At 31.5% G+C, this 7,500-nt stretch overlaps 1 protein-coding gene across 8 annotated transcripts in view; it reads right to left on the bottom strand.

The window, feature by feature from the left end:
* The window catches only part of LOC106867627 (dopamine receptor 2), a 443,190-nt gene that overhangs the window by 299,558 nt on the left and 136,132 nt on the right, over positions 1 to 7,500 (bottom strand). Inside the window, exon 2 of one of the 8 annotated variants that reach the window (XM_089340625.1) lies at positions 233 to 444. The exons of the other annotated variants lie outside the window; for them this stretch is intronic. The gene's annotated coding sequence lies outside the window, so the exon portion shown is untranslated. The remainder of the gene's footprint in view (positions 1 to 232; positions 445 to 7,500) is intronic. 8 annotated transcript variants of the gene reach the window in all.

Here is a 7,500-nt window from a genome sequence, read left to right as displayed (position 1 = left end):
TTATTATACTGCGGCCATGATGGGGCACCGTCTTAATTTTTTAGTCGAATGAATCGACCACGGTACATATTTTTAAAGCCTGGTACTTATTCTATCGGTCTCTTTTTGCCGAACCACTATGTTACGGGGATGCAAACACAGACACAAAAACGCGCGCGCGCACGCGCACACACACACACACACACACACACACACACACACACACACACGTATATATATATATCCAACGTACCTTCAGTTTCCGTCTACTAAATCCACTGACAAGGCTTTGGTCGACCCTAGGCTATAGTCGAGGACACTTGCCCAAGATGCTGTGCAGTAGGACTGAACCCGCAACCATGCGGTTGTGTGTCAAACGTCTTACATAGTACACTCAAGACTATAACCTCCGATGTATGTCCACACCGAGACAGACCTACCGGTGACTCGGTAGAAGATGCAAATCTGTTAAAACATTTGAAAATATCTTGGAAAATTAAACCACGTACTGCTAATATTTGTGGCGAAATTACGTTTTATTGATCTCATATTATTACTGAAACATGTGAGACGATTCGATCCATATCCATCGATAAGACGCTATTCATTAAATGGAAGGTTGTTTCTCATTACAAAATAAATTCATATAACGTATTTACATAATTTAAATTAAAATTGAAATAATATTCATAGTTGAGATAATATAAGGAAATTACTTGGCTCATTATAATGCACCACAACTTTTCAAAATAAAACATATATGAGTTGCAGAAAGTATATTTTTCTTGTATTGTATTTTCTTTTATCGAATGTCAATAGGTCTGTCTACATTTTCATTTATCACTTATTTGAAGTTACTATCGAATGCATCTTTTAATGACAACCCACACAAAAATAAGTAAATTTAATCAACACCTATAGAATAGAAAGCAAGTCTATTGTTTAAGTTCTGTTAACACTGATAATTATGCTAGTATTTCCATATATTAACCCTTTTTACATTGTCTTAAACCCGATAAATTCGCTATTCTTAAACGTATATTTATCACCATAGAAACAAAGGCGCCCAGCTTTTTCGCCATACGGTTTTCTAAAGCCGTTGAAAATGTTTCTATCAATATATATTTATTATCATTTTTTAAATATTTTAAACTATTTATTTCTTGTCTAATTAAACTCAGAAAATTTTGCATATCCAAATTATACGTGACTAATTTATAAAAATGCGAGTCAGTTGATCTCAATTCATAAATTACAAGTAAAACCATACTTAGTGTGTTAATGTTCGAAGTCACTTTATATAATCAATTATTCGCATTTTTATAGCGAGTTCTTCTCCACACAATATGTTCTTTGAACGGAACCTAATTCATGAGCGAAGATGCTTCTCCTTCTCCAGAATAATCTATATTGATTTGGAATGAAAACCTGTATGCTGTGAAGGTATAACTTCATTCTTTGCCTAGAAAAGACTATATTTGTAAAGATTGGAAATATTTGGCATACGATCAGATAAAGATAACAAAAAAATTAGCCTTTTATTATTAACCTTCTCACAAGTTGTTCTGATAGAAAAACACCTCTTTAACAGTATTTTACAACCTTCGATTACAGGCTAGTGAATATTAATTTTCTTTATAATTGTTTTCACTGCACTGATGTTACAATTTTTATAGGTTTTCCGAATTTAACGCAAAATGTATTTCAATATTAAGTTTTTCAAAGGGGGCTGCTGTTATTTATTGAATAACATATGTCTTATAGTTCCGATATCCTTAAATAATATCTTTACTGCTTTGATACATACCAAGAATTATTAAGGCGTGATAGTTCGAAGTTTATAATTGCAAATAGTTATAAAATAATTTTTAATATCATTTATTCCCATGGTATATCATAAAGAGGAATACAAATTGTTATGAATGGCAGAGCCGCAAATTATGTATTAAATCATTTAATCTTGTTCATCCGTAATCTAAGTTGAAATGCCAGTAATATCTATTCTAATGTAGGCACAAGGCCTGAAAGTTTGGTGGGAGGGGTATAGTCGATTACATCGACTCCAGTGTTCAACTGGTACTTATTTTATCAACACTGAGGGGATGAAAGCAAAGACGGATTTAGCGAAAGTTGAACTCGGATGTAATACCATCAAGCTTTTTGTCCGGCGTGCTAACAATACTGTCAGTTCCTCACCTTAGCAACAGCAACAACCACAAAAATAGTTTAATATGAGAAAAGATCAATATTGACATCAGATTAAAAGGAGCGTTAATATTTCTAGAGAAGAAATTAGATGTTTTTGTTTTAAATATTCTAATACATTATTCTTTCTTGTTGAATTTCCATGCAGCATGAAAGCGAATGCAGTGTACTTTACTCGGTTGGCAATGAAATGGTGTAACCATGCGAAACTAAATTGTTGCATATATTATATCAAATTTCAATAAGACATATTCTATACACACGTACACACACATGCACACACATATACACACACACATACAGACCGACACACACATACATACATACATACATACATACATACATACATACATACATACATATATATATATATATATATATATATATATATATATATATATATATATATATATATATATATATATATGTATATATACGTACATATGTACACAAATGTATATATTTAGATATAAACATAAATACATTTGTATGCATATCTATCTATCTATCTATCTATCTATCTATCTATCTATCTATCTATCTATCTATCTATCTATCTATATACATACATACATATATATATATATATATATATATATATATATATATATATATATATATATATATATATATATATATATATATATATACATATATATATATGCACACACCCACAAAACAATTTAGGGAAATAGAAAGGGATTTGAAGTCAAAAATGTTAAACACATGTAAAGTTACTCTCCGCTTTCCTAAAAGTATTATTTTCTTTATGACAGGGAATAGATAACAGGTATACAATGCTATTAATTTCAATGATTTAATTGTTTACTATTACAAATATATATTTGGTGCTGAAAAATGAACCATTTAAATCCTTAGTGTTCAACTGTACATGAGAGAAACGAAATCATTCCGTTTACTCTTTTTAAATCTGACAATTATTGATGATTTTCGTCTGGTAATTTTAAAGTGAGAAAGAAAATTACGTAAGAAAACAATACTGGAGCGCAAACCGTAACATAGATGTACTTATCACTCTCTGATATATACGTTTCATGTGCTTATCTTTATATCACATGGTTATCTCACAGAATATATCAATGGAAGAATTTATATTCTCTAGACGTTTTAGAAATTAATAGAAAATGGCTTCCTTTTCAAACTTTCATTTATTTCTCAAGCGATTTCAGATTGTAAAAAGATACCCGATGTATTTATTTTAGATATTATCCAATTGAATAGAGCCTATTGCTAAGGAGTACAGATTTACCACCAGACTCCCAAATATAGTTTTAAAAACATCTTACATGATGTTGAATATCGTTTTTGATATTGATAAAAGTTCAAATCCCACAAGGATCGATTCCGTCTTTACTCCATCTCATGGAACGATTCGGAAAATTTTAGACTTCAAATTATTATTACGTAGAAAAATCTATTATATTTATAAAGAAAAGGTCACCTAGGAAAAATTTCAATTTTCAGCACAACTTCTTTAAAAATTCATATAACTAGATATCTAAGAAATAAATTTTAGCTTTTATCGTTTATCTCTCACTTCTTTTCGCTCATTAGACTCGGCCATGCTGGAACACAACCTTGAAGAATTTTTGAGTCTATTGAATCGACCTCAGTAGTATGTCTTTTTAAAGCCATGTAGTTATTTTCTTGGGTCTCTATTCCGAGACGCTTATTTACGTGAACGTAAACACGACAACACCGGTTGTGCAGCGTGAATGGGTAAGAATTACATGCACAAAGACGCACACGCGCGCAGACAAAAGTATACCTACATACATACATGCATATATACATACAAACACACACACACACACACACACACACACACACACACACACACGTATATATAGATATCTGTGTATCACTTTATCGTATATATATATTTGTATATTTATATATATATATATATATATACATACATGAAGAGAAGAATATCGATATATATTACCCTTATATATGTATATATATATATATATATATCAATTTTTTTTCTCCGTGTTTTTCTCCTTGTCTCCGTATTCTTTCTGTTGAAGAGCGTAGCTCGAAACGTCAAAGACTTTCCGTATTCCCGAGCGTCATACTAATATATACTTTTGTTATTTACACCACCTGTCCTCGTCTGTTGTTATTATTTGTATATTCTCCCATATATATATATATATATATATATATATATATATATATATACATATATATATATATATATATAAGGGTACAAATTGTTAAATAATTTATTACCAGTGGTCCGCATATATAATAAAAGTCATAAGACGTAAAATATTTGTTTATCAGAGCGTATAAATTCACTAAGAGAAGACCATCGATAGGACTTCTTACATGGTAAAAAGGGACAATCACAACTCAAACCACGAAAACAATTCCTTTGCCACGTTGCATGTGGGCACTACAATAACTAAAAATTCAGTAAACCTTACTGAATTTCAAAGGAATAGCTTAACGGACAGGAATACAAAATATCATGTTGGTAAACCTTACTGAATTTTTATTCATTCCACTGCCCACATGAAACGAACCTTTTATTCGTAGTTCGGGTTGTGATTGTCCCTTTTACCATGTAAGAAGTCCTATCGATGCTTTTCACTTCGTGTCTTTATCTAATCTGATAAATAAATATTTTACATCTTATGACTTCCGTTATACATGCGGACCACTGGTAATAAATCACTTAATAATTTTTACCCTTATATTTATATATGAATATATATATATATATATATATATATATATATATATATATATATATATATATATATATATATATATATATATATATATATATATATATATATATATATATATATATATATATATACAATGGTAGGATGGACTTCCTTCATTGGTCAATTTCAAATTCCACTCACAGGCCTATGGTTAGCTCGTGGCAGATATAGACGGCACTTGCTCAGGGTGTTACCCTGTGCAACTGAACTCGGGACTATGTGGTTGGGAAGCAAGCATCTTACCACAGAGCCACACCTGTAGAATATATAAGTGAATAAACAGTGTGCGTTGAATTCAGCAGAAAGCAGTGAATTGAAATTGGTAAACAGTTGCCAATGAATCCGTTGATACATGTGATAAAATTATCAAATACACTTTATCAGTGCAGATGACTGTTATATTGGTGCCACTTACTCACAACTAACAAGATATCCGTATATCAGTTATATTTCTCACTTCCCGATACAAATATCGATTTTTTCTCTATTCAAATACTATATTACCATCAGCGTATTTTACTATTTTCACAAAATACATATAATATTTAGATATCAGTCAATTAAATTTTATAATCAATATGAAAGATTACTTATAGGTGCAATAAAGATATTTGATATAATATTCTGTCCATATGAATAGTGATGTCAATGTTCATAGAATGTGCGCAATCACTTTTTTTTTGGTGTTTTTTATACACCTTTTGATGATTTTTTTTACAGGTAACAAATACATTAATCATGGATTAAGCCTATGATTGATTTCCTCTACAGCAGCAATGCCGACGTAATTCAAATATGAAATAAATCTGATACAAATAATAAAAATGATATATTTATGTTATAATAAAATAAGAAATTTTATCAAAATGAAAATGAAGAATGGACAGTAAAAAAGTTCGTCTTTGTTCTACCAACATGAGAATTGGAAATAAAAAAAAAACATTATCGCCATCGCTAATATTTTATAATGGTTCACAGGAGTTATTGAGCGACTTTGATCTGTGGACTTCTTTTGGGAGTGATTTGTTACAATTTTTGGTAACATTTTCTTTGTTGTGTCTTACATTAAATACGAACAGTGGCAATCATTAATCGATAATTTAATCGATTTTTATGTTGGTAGATCTGCAAGTAACGAGTTTCCATAATCTAAACTGATATTTGAAGAAGCAATAGTGATCAAATATACATTACCGTGTCAGGGCTACGTTTCATCAAAGGACAAAGTTTTATTACCAACATGATATTTTGTGTCCCTGTCTGTAAGTTATTCCTTTCAAATTTATATCACTCTCTACAGAGACTAAACCCCAGTATATATGCATCGTTTACGATATCAAGTCCGCAGTACTTCCATTGGAGTAATGCTTCTTTATCTGGAACGGTACCTCAACTATCCATACACCCATTGTAGACTGTCTTCAAATACAGAATATAAGATAGATTGTCAGAACATTACTCACCAAAACAAGCTAAACTTTGGCCCACAGAGTGTTGTCTCGTTTCTCTATCTTTTCTAATGCTATCAAAATGATTTTTACTCATCGGAGCTGGCAGACTTTTAGTCACTTTCCGTTAGGCATTCTTAATTCACTTCTTCTTTCGATATCCATAGTGTATATTTACCCACAATGTTCTCCTCCACGAGGATGAACCTTTGGAATTCTTTCCAACCAGTGGTTTAAGCGCAAGAGTCAATCTCGTTGGTATCGGTTGTTCTACATCTTCCATTATATAGAGGAAAATGTTTATAATTTTTGTTTCTGTAGAATTTATAATAGTATTTCATTCAGCGGATTCGAGTAGTAACTCCAGCTTTCATTACACTTTAGTACTTTTGTAGCTGGTTCAGGAATATCAGAAAGGGTCTTCTGAAAGACAGAGCTAGGGTCCTTTGACATTCTTAGATGCCGGTTACCGTGCAAACATTAAAGTATTGGCGTTATGTGGTTTTGTTGGGACTTGCTAACGTTACAGTTGCATATTTCTGAACGTTTCCACTTGTGATCGTTTGTACTCCTTGATTATGCTAAAAAGATTTTGTTCTACTCTCTTTGCTCGCTAGTCTCTCTGAGATTATTACTTCTTTATGAAAGTACCTGTAAAGTATTTTATTAATAAGGGTATTTAAGGCGGTGAGCTAGCAGAATCGTGAGCACGGCGGGCAAAATTCTTAGCGGTATCTCTTTTATCTGTGATCTGAATTCAAATTCCATCGAATTCGACTTTAAGTTTTATCTTTTCGGAGTCGCTAAATAAGTGCCCTTTATGAAGTGGAGTCGATGTAATCGAATTATCACCTTGCTCTAAATTTCTGGCCTGTGCCAAACTTTGAAGCCATTATTTGGAGGTAGATGTATCGTGTTTTTGACAAGAAGCTCTTGAGAATACCAAACAAGTATGCTTTACTGTGATCCTTTACCTGTTTCAGTCATGAGACTGCGGCCATGCTGGGGCACTGCCGTTAAAATTCTTTAGTCCAATGAATCGACTCTAATGCTTCTGTTTTTATTTTTCTATTTTTGTGCCTGATACTTATTCTATCAGTTTCTTG

Source organism: Octopus bimaculoides, chromosome 2, assembly GCF_046866305.1.
Source record: "Octopus bimaculoides isolate indiv1 chromosome 2, ASM4686630v1, whole genome shotgun sequence".
Classification (NCBI taxonomy): domain Eukaryota; kingdom Metazoa; phylum Mollusca; class Cephalopoda; order Octopoda; family Octopodidae; genus Octopus; species Octopus bimaculoides.
This window is presented reverse-complemented; position numbering and strand designations above follow the sequence as displayed.